The following is a 20,467-nucleotide window of genomic DNA, read 5'->3' as shown; positions in this document are numbered from 1 at the left end:
AGACAGGAGAGAAGTCCTAGTCCTTACTTCAAATGCCCTGACAGAGCTACATGACTCTACCTGGATGGCATTGCCCTACATGTGGAATTGGGGTGGAGGATGGAAGGGGAGGGTAGTCAGGGTGCATGTGAGGGGGCAGAGAAGGTAAAAGAGAGGGAGGGAGAGAGAGGGAACTGGGATCTACATGTAAAATAATAAATTAAATTTAAAAAGAGAGAAAAAATAAATAAGTATGGTAAAGTCCTTTCTGTATTGGATTTAGGCTTCTTAAGGAGTTGCTCCACCCTTGTTAATGATAAATATTTGCAGATTTGCCACTCTGGTGGTAGCATCTCAGCAAAGTAGTTCTCAGTCTCAGCACTCCAACTTTAGGGTTGAGTAATGAATAATCTGACAAGATAGATATTCAGTGCACCCAAAGTCATTGAGTTGTGCATTTGATGTCTACACTCTATATGGCAATGTTACCTCACCCTCCCAGTGTAACTAAAAATGGCACCACCACAGTGAGAACTACCCTTCATGAATCCTATCCTACTGGCTAGACAATCATTACCACATCAGTGTAGTGTGTTTTGTCATGGGATAAAGTAGACATGTTAAAATGCCTTTAATAGCTAAATTCAGCTTGACATTTATAAAATATCATGTTTCCACTAAAGATAGCCTTCACCCAACTCTTCATGAATACTTCTTCTCCCTGTCTCACCACAAAAATCCCTTACATTTCTCACCTGTTTGGTACCAGCTTTCCTGTTAGTTCACACTGCATGTGAACTGAGGTGATGAATGGCTTCTCCATGGAGTCCCTGTCTGTGACAGATGCTGTGATAGCCAGTGTGGTGCAGACACAACCTAACTAGGAACTTCAGTCCTAGTGACTAGCAGTCATGGTGCTAAAAGGTACTCTGCACACTCACAGAGGAGAAAGGCAATAATCAAGTCTCCCAGCTACAATCTCTAAGACCTACAGCAGGGACTTGTCTGCAAAGTATACTGGTATAATACTAGCGCAAATGTTTAGGCTCAGTTTGTTTTTCTGGTTTGATCTTACTGTTGATTTAGAACAAGGTTCTTACCATAATACATTTTTACCACTCTAGGCCTTCATGTAGATGTCCTCTTACAGCTCAGTGATGGAAAGAAGAAAATCTCCAAATAGAGTTTGTCAGCATAAGAAGCAGCACATTGGTATGTGGTTTCTCTGAATGATTTTCATCGGCTGAAACATTTTAGTCACACATTCCTTTTCCTCCCCTGGCTCCACCTTTCCTCATGTGATAAATCACTGCTTCCCATTGTAGATGGCAGAATTCTCTGAAACCTGATTGGAGGGGGGGACTCCTCTGAAGCTCATAGAGCTGAGTTAGAGTTTAATCAATCTACACCTTGGATTTAAGGGGTTAGGGATGCTCCATAGATTCCCTCAACTCACTGAATTACTAGGGATAGTCAGAAATCTTCATTTCTGCAACAACATTGCCTTTGGGGAAATGCCCAAAAATCAAACAGATATTCTCTGTCAGTGTTCTATTTCTGTGAAGAGACATCACAACCATGGCAACTCTTATAAAAGAAAGCATTCAATTGGTACTTGTTTACAGTTTCAGAGGCTTAGCCCATTGTCATCATGGTAAGAAGTATGGTGACAGGAAGGTAGACATGCTGCTGGAGAAGTAGCCAACATTCCTACATACAGATCTTCAGGTAGCAGAAAAGGTGAGACTGTGGGCTTAGAATGGGTTTTTTGAAACCTCGGAGCCCACCCCCCAGTGACACACCCAACAAGGCCACACTTCTTAATCCTTTCAAATACTACTGTTCCCTGATGACCAAGTATTCAAATCTATAAGCCTATGGGGTTCATTCCCATCCAAACCATTCCACTCCCTGGCTCCCACAGGCTTATAAACATATCATAATGCAAAATGCATTTACTCCAACTTCAGAAGTTTCTATAGTCTATAACAGTTTCAATACTTCTTAAAAATCTAAAGTGTATCAAAAACACAAATGCCAGCTCATGCTGGAGAGGATGTGGAGCATTGCTGTTGGGAGTGTAAAATTTCTCAGAAAATTGGAAATGATATACCTCAAGACCCATCTATACCACTACTGGGCATATACCCAAAAGATTCTTCACAATACCACAAAGAAGATTCTTCACCATACCACAAGGACACTTGCTCGACTAAGTTCATAGCAGCTTCATTTGTAATAGTCAGAAACTAGAAACAATTTAAATGTCCACCAACCAAAGAATCAATAAAGAAAACATGGTACATTTACACAATAGAGTATTACTCAGTGGTTACAAATGACAATAACTTGAAATTTTCTGGCAAATGATGTAACTGGAAAATCATCCTGAGTCTCAGACTCAGAAAGACAAACATAGTATGTACTCACTCATAGGTAGACATTAGCCATAAAGTAAATCATGCTACAATCTACAGACCCAGAGAAGCTAAATAACATAAAGGTTCAAGGGAGGATGCATGAATTTCATTGTGAAAGGGATGAAGGAGAGGTCTGAATGGGGAGTACAGATGGAAACAGGAAGAGGGATCAACTAGGGGGAGGATGGAGGAATAGAGTACTAGGAGAGACAACTAGAATCTGGGGCCATATGTGGGATGAACTAGAAACCTAGAGAAATTGAAACTCCCAAGGATCCATGAGAGTGACCTTAGAAAAGGGGGATATTAGAGCCTGAACAGGTCATCTCCTATAACAAGGCAAGACTTCTAGTGGAGTGATTGAGACACCAACCCAACCACAAAATCGTCTATCTACAATTTTTTTATGCCTACAAGATATACTGGGGTAAAGACAATACATAAACTGCAGTGACCAACCAATGGCTGTCCCTGCTTGAAACCTGTACCATAAGAGGGAGCCCACCCCAAAGGGCAGGACTCAAAGGCAGGATAGTCCAGAGACCTAGGATACAACCAAATATAACTGGCCAAAATGTCAATGAAATGATTCCTAATAATATCCTGTTACCCTCATAAATTAGTGCCTAGTCCCAACAGTCATCAAAGAGGCTTCATTCAGCAACTGATACAAACAGATGCAGAGCACCACAGCCAAACATTGAACAGAAGAATTTGGGGGATCCTATTGAAGAGAGGAAGGATTGTAGAGCACTATAGGAAAACCCACAGATCCAACTAAGCTGGGCTCATAGAGGCTTACAGAGACTGAACCAACAACCAGGGAGCCTGCATGGGACTGACTGGGACCCTCTGCATATATTCTACAGTTTTATAAACTCAGTCTCCTTGTGGTATTCCTAACAGTGGGTACAGAGCTGTTTTTCACTATTGCCTACTTTAGGGACCCTTTCCTCCTACTAGTTTGCCTCATTCATCCTAAATAAAAAAGGAGTGCCTATTTTCACTGCCATGGCTGGTTGATGTCCATGGTTGATATCCATGGAATTCCTACCCTTTTCTGAAAAAAACAGGGAAGGAGGAGTGGGTGGGAGAGTAAAGGGACTGAGAGGAGAGGAGAGGAGAGGAGAGAGGAGAAACATTGGTAGGAATATAAAAGCAAAAGCAAAAGTGAATAAATAAATAAAGTTGAAGGTCACTTCTTAGACTCAAAGCAATCTCTTAATTGTAACCCCTGCAAAATCAAAATCCAAAAGCAGACCACATACCCCCAATATACAATGACACAGACTGTGCCTTACCATTTCAAAAAAGAGAAAGGAGAGAATAATATGGAAACACTGGACCAAAGCAAAATCTAAAATCAGCTGGACAGATTCCAAACTTTACATCACCATGTCTGATGTCAAAGTGTTCTTCACATCTTCAATTCCTTTCAGCTTTGTGGGCTACAACACGTTTCTTTCTCTCTTGGGCTGGTTCCATTCCCTGTGTGCAACTCCCTTTGGCAGGCATCCCATGGCCCTGGCATGTCAAACATCTTGGAGTCTCCAACACAATCCAGTGTTCACTTTCACAGATTTACACATTGGTCTTTCTGGACTTCCATGCAGGGACACCCTGATACATGCCTGGCCTCAGCCACTTTTCTTAGCTGCTGTCTGCTGTGGTGGTTTGAACATGAATGGACCCCAGAGGCTCATAGATTAAATACTTGGTCACTAGGGAGTAGCACTATTTGAAGACAATAAATGAGTATCAATCCTGGAAATGAATTATGGCTCAGGTAGAATGTAACTAATCTTTTCTACACCCCCCCTTATAATTTGTCTCACAGGAAACTAAAACAAATATTTTAGTAATTACTTTTTAATAATTTAATTAACCAAATAAGGCTTTGTGTGCATATCAAAGTATCCATCACTGAATCAGATGGCCTTTGTCTGCATCATGTCATAATTTGTTGCTGATCTCTTTTTTAAAATAGCAGTGGAAGAACAGACCAGAAGATAGGGCCTTTTCTTTTGCCTTTCCTATGGGCACAGGAAGACCTGGGAAATTGGACATATCTGTGAGACTATGAGTGGGTTGGCAATAGGTAGGTTTCAGTCTATGGATGAGGGAGGTGGTATGCAGAGAGAGGTGTCTATCTGCAGAATCAAATGATCTGTTGCTGTGTTAAGTGATGTGTGCAGGCTCTGATGCCAAAACACTTTACAAAGCAAGTTGTGTGAGGACTCCAGCATTATTTTGATCATATTAATTTTCCCTGAATAAGTAAATATCAAATTCCCTGGTCCTGAAAATGCATTAATTTGGGAATACAGTTTTGGAGGTGTCCACATAAACTCCATCTTTGTCCCCCGAATAAAAATCTGTTCATCTTTACACTAGATCATTTGTGAAAAGTTAGCCAATTGTTGTAGTATGATTTATATTTGACAAGTTCCACATTGCTATGTGGATGATGATTGGTGATTAGAACATGATTCATTAGAGAGTCTCTGGGTGTCCGGGATCAAGTTGAAGGTTTGGCTGCACTGCCTAGATGAATCTAAGCCAAATCAGAATTATTATGTTGAATTCAAAGTCTGAAAAGCCAGAACAGAAAGGTTCAACATGCACAAGAGGAAGCTCAAGGAAGACCACACACTTCCTTGGCCTCCCAGATAGCAATGGACAGGAACTGTGCTGGCCATAAGAATCTCTGCAGGAGAATGCAGTCCACACCGATTAAGCCCATCAGCACAAAAACAATCTAGTGCACAGCTGTTTCTGGAGCAGCCAGCATTTGTATACCATCTTCGTGGTCAAGGGTTGGCCCATGTATAATGCTATTTCCAACACTGTTATAGCTCCTAAAACATTGTAAGAATTGGTTAAGTCTTGTGACTGTATTAAACCTTGAAAGCAGTGTAGTCATACAGAACCCCTTCATGAGATGTTTCCTTGGGTTTGAAGTAACCACACACCCATTTCCAGCACATCCAGGATGCTACTGTAGATGACCAAAGGGCCAGATGGATATTACAGGGTTCTACTCTGACCTCACTCAACATCTTAGGATCTTCCATTCTGTCTGACTAAAGAGCAAAGCAGATCATGGAGCCAAGTGAAGTGGAGTTTGTCAAATGTAAAGATCTGTCTTGTCCTCTCTCTCTCTCCCCTCCATATTTTCTCTTAATTCTATTTCCTGTTGAATGCAAAATTGTCTAGCACAAAACTTGATGGCTTCTGCAGTTTTTACTGTCTGTGTCAGGTGTAGATTGTCAGCATTTTAAGCAACATTGACCTTCCTATTTGCCCTCCATGCACCCACTACCACTCATTGATCATGATCTTGAAAAATAACCTTCTGTATCTTAGCTCGCTTGTTTCAAAAGAGAACCAATAGGTGATTTTCAGTGTATGAAATGCATTTCTTTTTAATATTAGAGAATATAGTGACTGGGATTTTTGTTATTGGCTTGGTTTGGTTTGTTTGTTTTTCTTTTTGTTTTGCCTGGGAATGCCTACTGACAAATGAAAAGAGAACTGTGTGATTAAATACTTTTTTCCTTGCTGTAATAGAATACCTGACCAAACAAATTAAGAGACAAATGATTTATTTCGGCTAAGGGTTTAAAATATCACATTCTTAGCCAGGCATTGGTGGTGCACCCCCTTAATCCCAGTACTCCAGAGGCAGAGTCAGCCAGATCTCTGTGAGTTCAAGGCCAGCCTGATCTACAGAGTGAGTTCCAGGACTCCAAAGCAATACAAAAAAGAAAGAAAAAAAGAATGTTAAAAAAAAAACCTGAAAGTGGAGGCCTGTGCAGTCTATGGGGCCTCTGGTAGAACATCAGTATTTGTCCCTAGTGTAACAATGGACTTTGGGAGCCCATTCCACATAGAGGGATACTCCCTCAGCCTAGACACATGGGGGAGGACCTAGGCCCTGTACCAAATGATATAACAAACTTTAAAGATCACCCATGGAAGGCTTCACCATCCCTGGGGAGCAGAAAGGGAATGGGATAGAGGATTGTGGGAGGGAGCAGGGAAGGAAAGGAGGGAGAGGGAACTGGGATTGGCTTGTAAAACAAAAAAAGCTTGTTTCTAATTTAAATCTTAAAAATAGAAAAATATATCACAGTCTAGCATGGTGAGGAAAGCATAGTGACAAAGCTCCATCTATGATGGTAGGAGTATGAGGCAGCCCTTGGTTCTAGCCCTTATACCCATTTCTGACCCAAATAGCAAAATCCAACTGGTCTTATTTCCATGGAGCACCTCCTTTTCATTAGCACATCCTGCACCATGTGGCATTCTATCTCTCACAGATCAAGAACAGGAAGGGGCACAGGCCTGAATTGGGCAGGTAGAAACCAATAAGGTCACCTGAAAATCTGTCCCCATGTCCCAAAATGCCCCAAAGCTTCCCAACATAGCACCACCAGCTAAACACTAGATGTTCAAACACATGAGCTTGTGGGGAATACTTCAGACTCATATAGCACTGTTTTCTCAAGAAGAAAATTGATGGGAGATGTCATTCTGTAAATATGTTTCTCTTATTGGTTAATGAATAAAGCACTATTGGCCAATAGAAAAGCAAGATAGGCAGGACTAGGAGACAAGGAGAATTCTGAGAGATGTAGGAGGAAAGTCAAGATATAGGGACTTGAAGGAAGAGGTCCGGACCCTCTCTCCAGTAAGATAAGACCATGTGGGAAAACTTAGATTAATAGAAATGAGTTAATATTTAAGACAGAGCTAGCCAATAAGAAGCTCTAGCCATTGGTCAACAACTTTATAATAGTGTGTTATTTGGAGGCTGACACAGCTCTGGGATCAGGCTGGTGGGAAAACATCTTGTGACAGAAAATAATGTAGATACCTCTTTCCAGACTTCCTTCATTAAATATGGAAAGCTGCCATAATGTGGAATTGTTCACAGTAAAGCATGAGAATAGTCCTCAGGTGCCAAGACCAAAGAGTGAAAAATAAAGCTAGCATGGCATAGAATGCCACATGGTGCAGGATGTGCTAATGAAAAGGAGGTGCTCCATGGAAATAAGACCAGTTGGATTTTGCTATTTGGGTCAGAAATAGGTATAAGGGCTAGAACCAAAAATAACATCCCAGTTGGAATGTACATATGTCTCTGTCTACCACAATCAAAGAGACACATCTCTGTTGCTGGTGTTCACTTATATTATCCTAGGGTGTTATTTGGATATCTGCTTAACTTATAGTTAAGTAGAAAACATGCAGGGAAAAAAAAAAAGACAATGAGAGTCCTTAAGAAATAATAATAATGGCCATGACTCAAGATAGCTGCATTGATGTCAGGCAGCATCCATACAAACTTTAAGAGCAGTCCATGGATAATCTAGTAGATTGTTACACAAAGGTAGCCTATGTATTTCTCCTTTTCAATAGTTTTTTTTTTCATTTTTTAAATTTTTCTTATTTTACGTATCGATCCCAGTTCCTTCACCCTCCCTCCCTCCTATGACATGGAACACCCTCCACTCCCATTCCACATGTAGGGTGGTGCCTTCCAGGAGGGGTCATCTAAATATGTCAAGTCATTTGGAGTAGGGACTAGGCCCTCCCTCCTGCCTCTAGGTTAAGGGAGTATCCCTCCATGGGGAATGTGGTCCCAAAGTCGAATTGTGTACAAGAGATAAATCCTGGTTCCACTATCAGAGGTCCCATGGACTGCCCAAGCCTTCTAACAGAGACCCATGTTCAGAAGTTCTGAGTTGGTTCAATGCTGGATTCCCAGCTATCAGTCTGGGGGCTCCCTATTTTTCAGGTTAGCTGGTTTGGTGGGTTTCTGTAGACTGGCCTTGTCCTCCCTCTCTGCATCTGCATTTAAGTTCAGCTCAGAGTTTAGTTGTGGGTGTTTGCTTCTGTTTCCATCAGCTACTAAATCAGGAATCTATGATGGTAAATATGTGAGCCAAAAATCTCATTATCAAGGAAAGGCATTTATGGTAGCCTTTCAACTGTTGCTCAAATTGTTAGTTGGTGTCAGTCTTGTAGGTCTCTGGACATTTCTCCAGATTCAGATTTTTCTTCAAACCTATAATGGCTCCCTCTTTTATGTTCTCTCTCTCTCTCTCTCTCTCTCTCTCTCTCTCTCTCTCTCACACACACACACACACACACACACACACACACACACAAACATCTATTCCTCCCATGACACAATCTTCGTAGTCCCACGTGCTTTGCTCTCTACCCCTTCTCTTTCTCCTAGCTACCTCTCCATGCACTGTTCCCCCCCACTCCCAATATGCTCAGGAGATCTTGTCCCTTTCACCTTTTGTGAGGGACCTTGTATGAATCTCTGAGATTACTCCTCGTATCCTAGTTTCTCTAGAGGTGTGAATTATAGGCTGGTGATCCTTTGATCTATGTCTAAAATCCATATATGAGTGAGTACATACCATGTTCCTCTTTTTGTGACTGGGTTACCTCACTCAGGATGGTTTCTTCAAGTTCCATCCATTTGCCTGTGAATTTCAAGATTCCATTGTGTTGTTTTGTTTTGTTTCCACAGATTAGTATACCATTCTGCAAATATGCCACATCTTCTTTATCCATTCTTCAGTTGAGGGGCATCTAGGTTGCTTCTAGGTTCTTGCTATTACAAATAATGCTGCTATGAACATAGTTGAACATATATCTTTGTTGCATGGATGTGGATCACTTGGGTATATGCCTATGAGGGAGATTGCCGGGTACTGTGGTAGACAGATTCCCATTTTCCAGAGGAACTGCCATACTGATTTTCAAAATGGTTGTACGAGTTTGCACTCCCACCAGCAGTGGAGGAGTAATCCCCTTTCTCCCCATCCTCTCCAGCATAAGTTGTCATTGCTGTTTCTAATTTTAGCCATTCTAGTAGGAGTAAGAGGGTATTTCAGAGTTGTTTTGATTTGCATTTCCCTGATAGCTAAGGATGTTGAGCACTTAAGTGTCTTTCAGCCTTTTAGATTTCCTCTACTGAGAATTCTCTCTTCAGTTCTGTACACCATTTTTTTTAAATATGGCTGTTTGGTGTTTTGGTGCCTACTTTCTTGAGTTCTTTGTATAATTTGGAGATCAACACTCTGTCAGGTGTAGGGTTGGTGAAAATCTTTTCCCAGTCTGTGGGCTACTGTTTTGTCTTGTCAACTGTGTCTTTTGCCCTACAGAAGCTTCTCAGTTATTAAGGAGGTCCTTGATGGGAGATGTCATTCTGTAAATATGTTTCACTTATTGGTTAATGAATAAAGCACTGTTGACCAATAGCAAAGCAAGATAGCTGGGACTAGGAGACAAGGAGGATTCGAGGAAGTAGTAGGGAGAGTCAACATGTAGAAACTTGAGAAAAAGAGGGGGCCAGGCTCCCTCTCCAGTAATAGTATACCTAGCAGGAAATACTTAGATTAATAGAAATGGGTTAATATTTAAGACAGAGCTAGCCAATAAGAAATACTACTAACCGGCTAATAGCATTTATATCAAATACAATGTCTCAGTGTGTTATTTGGGCTGGTGTGGTGGTGGAACCAGACCGGGAGGAAAAACCTACTCATTTCAGGTCCCATTTATTAATTGTCGATCTCAGTGTCTGTGCTACTGGAATTATGTTCATGAAGCAGTCCCCCATACCAATTTGTTCAAGGGTACCTCCCACATCTCTCATAAGAGGTACAGTGTGGCTGGATTTATGTTGAGGTCTTTGATCCATTTGGACTTGACATTTGAGCATGGCGATAGACATGGATCTCTCTGCACTCTTCTACACAAATCATCCAGTTGTGCAAGCATCATTTGTTGAAGATGCTTTCTTCCTTCCATTGTATACTTTTAGCTATTTTGTCAAAAATCAGGTATGTGGGTTAATATCAGGATTTTCTATTCGATTCCTATGGACTGTCTATTTTTGTGCCAATACCAGGCTGTTCTCAGGACTATATCTCTATAGTAGAGCTTAAAGTCAGGGATGATGATGCCTCCTGAAGTTCCTTTATTATAAAGGGTTGTTTTGGCTATCCTGGGTCTTTTGTTTTTCCATATAAAGTTGATTATTATCCTTTCAAGGTTAGTGAAGAATTGTGTTTGGATTTTAATGGGGATTGCATTGAATCTGTAGATTGCTTTTGGCAAGATTGCCATTTTTACTATATTTATCCTACCTATCCAAGAGCATAAGAGATCTTTCCATTTTCTGGTATCTTCTTTAATTTCTTTCTTTAAAGACACAAAGTTCTTGCTATATAGATCATTCTCTTGTTTGGTAAGTGATACCCCAATATTTTATGTTGTTTGTGGCTACTATAAAGGGTGATGTTTCTCTGATTTCATTCTCAGCCCCTTTGCTGTCTGTATATAGTAGGGGTACCGATTTTTTTTTTTAGTTGATCTTGTATCCTGCTAGTTTGCTGAAGGTGTTTATCAGCTGTAGAAGTTCCCAGGTAGAGATTTTTGGGTTCCTTATGTAAACTATCATATCATCTGCAAATAGTGACAGTTTGACTTCTTCCTTTCCAATTTGGATCCCCTTGATCTCCTTTCATTGTCTTATTGTTTTAGCTAGAACTTCAAGTACAATATAGAAGAGATATGGAGAGAGAGGGCAGCCTTGTCTTCTTCCTGATTTTAGGGGAATCGCCTTAAGATTCTCTCCATTCAGTTTGATGTGGGCTGTTGGTTTACTGTACATTGCTTTTATTATGTTTAAGTATGTTCCTGTTATACCTGATCTCTCCAAGACCTTTATCATTAAAGGATATTGAGTTTTGTCATAGGCATTTTTGGCATATAGTGAGATGATCATGTGTTTTGGTTTTGTTGTTTGTTTGTTTTGGGTTTTTTTTTGGTTTATTTTTGTTTTTGTTTTTGTTTTCAGTTCATTTATATGGTGGGTCACATTGATAGATTTTCATTTGTTGAACCATCCCTGCAACCCAGGGATGAAGCCTACTTGGTCATGGTGGATGATTTCTCTGATGTATTCTTGGATTCAGTTTGCTAGTATTTTATTGAGTATATTTGCATCAGTGTTCATGAGGGATATTGGTTAGTAGTTCTCTCTCTCTTACTTGTGTCTTTGTGTGGCTTAGGAACCAAGGTAATTGTGGCCTCACAAAATGTTTGGTAATGAACCTTTTGTTTCTATTGTGTGGAACAATTTGAAGAGTACTGGTGTTAGCTCTTTCTTGAATTTCTGGTAGAATTCTGCACTGAAGCCATCTGGACTTTTTTGGTTGGGAGGGTTTTGATGACTGCCTCTATTTCATTAGGGGTTATAGGTCTATTTAAGTTGCTTAACTCTTCTTGATGTAATTTTGGTAAGTGATAGTTATCCAGAAATTTGTCAATTTCCTTTCAAACTTTGTGGAGTACAGGTTTTCAAAGTATGACCTGAAATTTGTCTGGATTTCTTCAATGTCCGTTGTTATGTCCCCATTTTCATTTCTGAATTTGTTAATTTGCAAGTTCTTTCTCTGCTTTTTCGTTAGTTTAGATAAAGGTTTGCCTACCTTGTTGATTTTCTCGAAAAACCAACTCTTTATTGCGTTGATTTTTTTTTTGTATTGTTTTTCTGGTTTCTACTCTATTGATTTCAGCCTTCGAATTGATTATTTCCTGGTGTCTACTCCTCTGGGGTGAGTTTGATTCCTTTTGTTCTAAGGCTTTCAGTTGTGCTATTAATTCTCTAATGTGACTATCCTCTGTTTTCTTCATATGGGCACTTAGTGCACTGAACTTCCCTCGTAGTACTGCTTTCAAGGTTTCCCATAAGTTCGGGTAGGTTGTGTTCTCATTCTTATTGAATTCTAGGAAGTCCTTAATTTCTTTATTTCTTCTTTGATGCAGGTGTGGTGCAATTGTGCATTGTTGCGTTTCCATGAGTTTTTAGGGTTTCTGAGATTTGTGTTTTTGTTGAATTCCAACTTTAAAGCATGGTGGTCTGATAAGACACAGGGAGCTATTCCAATTTTTTTTGTATCTTTTGAAGTTTGTTATTTTGCCTAGTATATGGTTGATTTTAGAGAAAGTTCCATGTGGAGCAAAGAAGAAGGTATGTTTTTTTGTGTTTGGGTGTTCTATAGATGTTAAATCCAATTGAGACGTAACTTCTGTTAGTTCCTTTGTTTCTTTGTTAAGTATCTGTCTTTTGGTCCTTTGTAGCGGTGAGAGTGGGGTGTTGAAGTCTCCCAGTATGAGTGTGTGAGGTGTTATGTGAGCTTTGAGTTTAGTAGTGTTTCTTTTACGAATGTGGGTGCCTTTGTATTTGGGGCATAGATGTTCAGAATTAAGACTTTGTGCTGATGGATTTCTCCTGCAATGAATATGAAATGACCATTTTCATCTCTTTTGACTAATTTTGGTTTGAAGTCTAACTTGTTAGATATTAGGATAGCTACACCTGCTTGCTTCTTGGGTCCATTTGAATGGAAGATCTTTTCCCAACCTTTTACCCTGAGATAATATCTATCTTTGAAGCTTAGATGTGTTTCTTGTATGTAGCAGAAGGATGGATTCTGTCTTTGTATTCATTCTGTTAGCCTGTATCTTTTTATAAGTGAGTAAAAACCATTAATTTTGAGGGAATGTAAGGACCATTCTTGTTTGATTTACATTTATTTTTGGCGGTGGTATTGTGAATATATTTGCCCTGCTTTACCCTTGGGTTCTGGTGAAGTGGGATTATTTATTGCCTATGTCTTTGTGAGCATAGTTAACTTCCTTGGGTTGGAGTTTTCCTTCCAGAACTTTCTGTAGAGCTGGATTTGTAGATATGTATTATGAAAATCTGGCTTTGTCATTAAATATGTTGTTTTCTCCATCTATTGTGATTGAGAGCTTTGCTGGATATAGTAGCCTGGGCTGGCACCCATGAACTCTAAGTACTTGTAGAACATCTATCCCAGGACCTTCTGGCCTTGAGAGTTTCCATGGAGAATTCAGGTGTCATTTTGATAGGTCTGCCTTTATATGTTACCTACCTTTTCCTTTGCTGCTCTTAATATTCTTTCTTTATTCTGTATGTTAGGTGTTTTGATTATTGTGTGTCGAGGGGTCTCTTTTCTTTGTCCAGTCTATTTGGTGTTCAGTATGCTTCTTGTACTTTCATGGACCTGTCCTTCAAATTGGGAAAGTTTTCTTCAATGATTTTGTTGAATATGTTTTCTGTACTTTTGAGCTGGGCTTCTTCGACTTCTTCTATGCCTGTTATTCTTAGGCTTGGCCTTTTCACAGTGTCCCACATTTCCTGGATGTTTTGTGTTAAGGATTTATTTGATTTAAGATTTTTCTTTGGTGGATAAATCTATTTCCTCTAGTTTATCTTCAGTGCCTGAGATTGTCTCTTTGATCTCTTGTATTCTGTTGGTTATGCTTGCATCTGTAGTTCCCTGATAGTTGCCCAGTTTTTCTATTTCCAGCATTCCCTCAGTTTGTGTTTGTTTATTGTCTCTATTTCAGTTTTCAAGTCTTGAGCGTTTGAGTGGTTTTCTTCAACTCTTTCATTGTTTTTTCTCGGCTTTCCTTTCTTTAAGAGATTTATTCATTTCTTCCAAATTTTTTGTTTGTTTTTTCTTCCATATCTTTAAGGGATTTTTCTCATATCATCTTTGAGGGCCCGTATCATTTTTATGAAGTTATTTAAGTCGTTCGTTTCTGCTTCATCTGCTTTGGTGTGTTCAGATCTAGTTGATGTGAAGTCCCTAGATTCTCGTGGTGTCATTCTGGTCTTTCTATTGTTAGGGGTTTTCTTGTATTGCTATCTTCCCATATCTTCTTCCAGTGAGTTCAGGTGGGTTCTCTCTCTCTCTCTCTCTACACTATTCCTTTGGTGGGCTTAGATGGGTCAGGGGTTCGATGTCTGTAGCTCTGGGTGGTCCAATCTCTCTAGGAAGTCTCTCCTCAGGCAGGGGCCTGGCGATGGGAGTCAAAGATCAAGCAGGTGGGTATTTAGGGTAGTCGTCCAGCTGAGGCCAGGAAATGGGATCAAAAATCAGTCAGGCAGGGACTTAGGGTGGTCCCTCGTGGATAGGTGGGTCTAGTGTGTTCAGAGCAGATCCAGGAAGTTCCCCTGAGGTTGTGGGATTGTTGGACCTGCTCTCTGGTCCAGTGCTTCACCAGAGCAGTGGTGCAGTGGGCTACGTAGGGTACAGGGTAGTGGAGAGGGCAAGCTCTGTGTGTGTGTTTGTGTGTGGGGTTCTGGATCAGAGTACTAAGAGCACTCTCACTGGGGACAGGACACAGTGCGGAGCAAGATTCAGGGCCAACCCAGGGAGTTGCCAGGGAAGGGTGTGGGGGGATTCTACCATAACTGGTCCCAGACTCACCTCAGGCAGAGGCCTGGCCATGGGGGTCTAAGATAAGGCAGCCTCTTTTCGATAGTTTTAAGTTTCATTTTTAAATGGCAATGAAGTTCTTTTCATACAATATATTATGATCAAGGATCCCCCTTCCTCACTTCCTCCAAAATCCTTCCCACCTCCTGACTCTTTTAGCGCCCCACCTTCTTTCACAAGAAACCATAGAGGCAAATACAAAAAATAAATTAATAAATTAATAAAAATAAAAAACAAAGATGGTTTTTAAAGGGCAATGTATAGTCTAGTGTGTACCTCAGTGGTAGAATAAATAAATAAATAAATAAATAAATAAATAAATAAATAAAAATAAAAGGTACCAGTGTGGTAGTAAAAGTGTAAAACTATAATCCTAGTACCTGTGTAGTTACAGTAGTTACAGCACTTACAAATCTTGAATACATATCAAGATCTAGTCAAAAAAGAAAGAAACCAGAGTATAACAATATTCCCTTTTGGCCTCTACATTGGAAGTTTGCATTAGGGTTAGATTTATTATAAAGAATCTATTCACAGAGTATGGTGTCTATGGATATTGAGACAGTGGGTGGGGATGGAAACAGTAGGAATCAAGTAGGAGTGGAGGGGGAGAGTACTAAAAGTGGTGACTGGAAAAGGGGGCATTTCAGGATAGAACCGAACATTACTGGAAAAAAAAGTCAATATAATGATGCCCAATGATATTCTGCTGTGCTCATAGACTGGTACCTAGCCCAATTGTCATCAGAGAACCTTCTTCTAGCAACTGATGGAAACAGATGCAGAGACACACAGCCAAACATTAGACAGAGCTTGAGGAATCCTGTGGAAGAGGAAGAGAAAGGATTGTAGGAGCCAGAAAGGTCAAGAACATAAAAAAAAAAAAAAAAAAAAAAAAAAACAACAACAAAAAAAAAAAACACCAAATCAACTAACCTGAGGTCTGCATGAGGTTGACCTAGGCCCTCTTCATATATGTGATATATGTGACAGTTGTGTAGCTTGGTTCTCTTGTGGGACTCCTAACAGTGGGAACAGAGGCTGCCTCCAACTCATTTGCTGGCTTTTGGGACCCTACTCCTCATACTGGGTTGCCTTTTCCAGCCTTAATACAAAGAGAGGTACCTAGTATTATGGCAACTTGATATGCCGTGTTTGGTTGATATCCCTGGGAGGCCACCCCTTTCTGAAGGGAAATGGAGGAAGAGTGGATCTGAGGGTGAGGGGAGGTAGGAAGGTAGCTGGGAGGGAAGGAGTGAGGGGAAACTTTAGCAGAATGTCCATAATAATAATAATATCACTTAAAATTAATGTATTTTTATGTAAAAATAATGTTTATAGAACATAATGACTGTGGATGTTGAATTCAGCACTGTGTGAAACATTTGAAAACAAGCATTTATGGGCTAGGTGTGGTGATACATGCTTTAATCCCCACACTAACGAGGTGGAAGATCTCTGTGAATTCAAGACCAGCTTGGTCTACACATAGAGTTCCAAGGTAGCCAGAGCTACAGAGACCCTGTCGTTAAAGGAAAATAGTAATAACAAAAAATAATCATTTTGTGGATATTTTCTGTATACCAGAGTCAACCACATGTTCCTTTATGCCCTTTTAATGAATTGATATATTCACATTTAATTAGCTAATGAGTATTAGCATTCTTGTCATGTAAAGGAGGCAGTGGGTTAGTCAAGGTGAAAATAGCACCTTATTGTGTCTAGATTTTTTGTTTTTACTTTTGTTTTTTTACAATGCTGATGTGTCACAAAGTTATTGTGTCACTCTCTATTATTCTAGCTTGTTCCCATAATGAAACACAACCAATGCAAAGGGCCCTCTTTGCCACTCTTGGATTAAGGCTTTTATCAAAATTGCCTGTGGGTATGCAGAGTATGTGAGGCCTTTACCTATGACTCAAGTTCTCAAGGATGCCAAATCCTAAACAGTCATGTGTCTGTCACTTAAGGACAGGGGTAGGTTCTGAAAAATGTGCCATTTATGGGTTGCATCTCTATGTGAACAACACCCATGTGTATTCAGAGACCTATGAGGTCTATGCTGCCACCTAGATAAATAAATGTAAGAAAGATAACTGATGGAATAATAGATGACAGAGATATATAACCTAAATAGTAGGAATAATTGGCTTATCAACTAAATGATAAGATAAATACACATAATCCAAATGGTTGAATAATATATGATTGATTGCTTTGTGTGATAGACAAATTGTTGATATATAGTTGGAATGGACATGATTGCACAAACTTACATGGTTTAGCCTACTACATACTCTTAACAAAAAGTACAAAGATAGCTATTGATTCATGACATAGATAACAACATAAGATAGGTGACAATGATGAGGGGGGAGTGGACTGATGGACAGACAGATAAACAAACAGACTGGCCAATAGTATACCTATTGCTACATGGTTCACAACAAACAAAACAATGCAATGTAACATTTAACAAAAGATGAACTGATGCACTCAAAAGATGCAATAAATAGGAGATGTATAAGGTTTATAAGGAAATGCATTCCAAAATTATGATAAACACTAAAAGTATACAATAATTAGGAGGAGGAAAGCATCTTCAATAAATGGTGCTGGCACAACTGGACGGTGGTGTGTAGAAGACTGCAGATAGACCCATATCTATCGCCACGCACAACACTCAAGTCCAAATGGATCAAAGACCTCACCATAATTCCTGCCACACTGAACCTCTCAGAAGAGAAAGTAGGAGGAACCCTTGAACAAATTGGTATAGGAGACAGCTTCCTGAACATAACTCCAGTAGCACAGACACTTAGATCAACAATTAATAAATGGGACCTCCTCAAACTTAGAAGCTCCTGTAAAGCAAAGGACACAGTGGACAAGACCAAACGGCAGCCGACAGACTAGGAAAAGATTTTCACCAAGCCTACATCTGACAATGGGCTGATCTCCAAAATATACAAAGAACTGAAGAAACAAGTCAACAAAACACCAAATAACCCTATAAAAACGGGGTACAGAATTGAAGAAAGAATTCTCAATAGAGGAAATCAAAAAGGCTGAAAGACCCTTAAGAAAGTGTTAACATCATCAGCTATCAGGGAAATGCAAATCAAAACAACTTTGAGATAACATGTTCCTCCTGCCAGAATGGCTAAAATTAGAAACACCAATGTCAACTTATGCTGGACAAGATGTGGAGAAAGGGGAACACTCCTCCACTGCTGGTGGGAGTGAAAACTTATACAGCCAATTTGGAGATCCAGTATGGCGGTTCCGCAGGAAAATGGGAATTAGTTTAGCACAGGATGCGGCAATCCTCCTCTTAGGCATATACTCAAATGATCCACATCCATGCAACAAAGACATGTGCTCAACTATGTTCATAGCAGCATTATTTGTAATAGCAAGAATCTAGAAGCAACCTAGATGCCCCTCAACTGAAGAATGGATAAAGAAGATGTGGCCCATTTACACAATAGAATACTACTCTGCGGGGAGAAAAAAAAAAACAATAGAATCTTGAAATTCGCAGGCAAGTGGATGGAACTTGAAGAAACCATCCTGAATGAGGTAACCCAGTCACAAAAAGAGGAATATCATATGTACTTGCTCATATGTGGATTATAGACATAGATCACCAGCCTGTAATTCACACTGCCAGAGGAACTTGGATATAAGGAGGATTCTAAGAGATTCATACAAAGTCCCTCACAGAAGGGGGAAGGGACAAGATTTCCAGAGCACATGGGGAGTGGGGGGGGACAGTGGAGAGAGAACTAGGAGAAAGAGAAGGGGAGGAGAGGAAAGCACGTGGGACTAGGAAGATTGAGTCAGGGGAAGAATAAAAGGAAAAAGAGAGAGAGAGAGAGAGAGAGAGAGAGAGAGAGATCCCATAAAAGAGGGAACCATTATAGGTTTGAAGAGAAAACTGAACCTATAGAAATGTCCAGAGACCTACAAGACTGACCCCAACTAACAATTTGAACAACAGTAGAAAGGCTACCATAAATGCCCTTCCCTGATAATGAGATCAATGAATAACTTATCCACCATCATGGAGCCCTCATCTAGTACCTGTAGGAAACAGAAGCAAACACCCATAATTAAACACTGAGATGAACTGGAACCCAGATGCAGAGAAGGAGGACAAGACCAGGCTGCAGAAACACATAGAGACAGCTGACCTGAACAAGGAGGAGCTAACCGGCCCCCAGACTGATAGCTGGGAATCCAGCATGAGACTGACTCAGACCCCCCCCCCCGAATATGGGTCTCAGCTAAGGGACTTCAGACAGTGGAACCAGGATGTATTCCTGGTGCACAAAAGGACTTTGGGGGCACATCCCCCATGGAGCGATACTCCCTTAACCTAGAGACAGGAGAGAAGTCCTAGTCCCTACTCCAAATGTCTTGACAGGTTTAGATGACCCCTCCTGGAAGGCATCACCCTACATGTGGAGTGGGGGGGATGGGAGGGGTGGGTGGTCGAGGGCATGAGAGTGTGGGAGAGAGGGAAAGAGGGAGGGAGAGGGAACTGGGATCGATATGTAAAATAAAAATAAAAAAATTAATATATTTTAACAAGATGATATTCTACAACTTTTAAATAAACAAATTTATTTTGTGACAAAAAAAAAAAACAAAAACCAAAATTATGATAAACAGTATGGTAGACACATAATCCAACAACTCAGTAGTCTGGAACTCTAATCTTCTATACTGTGCATTTTTATGGTAGTTTAGTTTATGGCCTCATCACAGACCCAAAGAAAATATTTTGCTACAATATCTTATGGTAGTAAAGTGAACCTGCACAAAAAAGTGATATAATCTTAAGGGTTATCATCATATATGAAGTTATCACTGACCAAAACCTATGAGGCTTATGACTATACATGTCTTTAACTGATGATTTAAGACTAGGTTTTGAAAAGTCTGGTGGTGTACACCTATAATTTCAGCACTCAGGAGGCTAAGGTAGGAGAATCCAAACTTCATGATCAACTTGGGGTACAGAACAAGACCCTGTCTCAGGGTTGAAGAGATGGCTCAAGAGCCAGAACACTAGCTGCTCTTGAAGAGGTCCTGAGTTCATTTCCTAGCAACCACATGGTGGCTCACAACAACCTGTAACTCCAGTTTCAGATCTGATGCCCTCTTCTGACCTCCAGAGGCACTAAGCACACATGTGGCACATAGATATACATGCAGGCTAAACAGTCATACACACACACACACACACACACACACGTGTGTGTGTGTGTGTGTGTGTATGTATATATATATATATATATATATATATATATATATATTTTTTTTTTTTTTAAAAGACCCGGTAGTTATCTATATTTCCAATCCCAGGGACTCCAATACCCACTTTTGACCTCTGTGGGCATCAGGCATAGACACCCAATGCAGACAAAGCACTCATACACACAAGATAATTCCTTTTTTTAAGAAAGTGTGTGTCAATGTGTCATTTGTTGGTCTACTGCTTCGGTGATCTGGGATCAACACACTTGATGCCTATGCCTCTGTCTGCAGGGCATAATTCTATCTGACAAGTGGCTACACAGTGTCCTCTCACTGCAACCCTGTCTCAGTTCAAATGGGCAAAGCTCTTGTCCATGAGGGTCAGGTCGGTAACTACCTACAGTTTTATCACCCCAAATGTACAAATGCTGAAGTTTCACCATCTTTTGAGACTGC

This window comes from Phodopus roborovskii, unplaced genomic scaffold (assembly GCF_943737965.1).
Source record: "Phodopus roborovskii unplaced genomic scaffold, PHOROB, whole genome shotgun sequence".
Taxonomy (NCBI): Eukaryota; Metazoa; Chordata; class Mammalia; order Rodentia; family Cricetidae; genus Phodopus; species Phodopus roborovskii.
Note: the sequence above shows the minus strand (reverse complement) of the source record.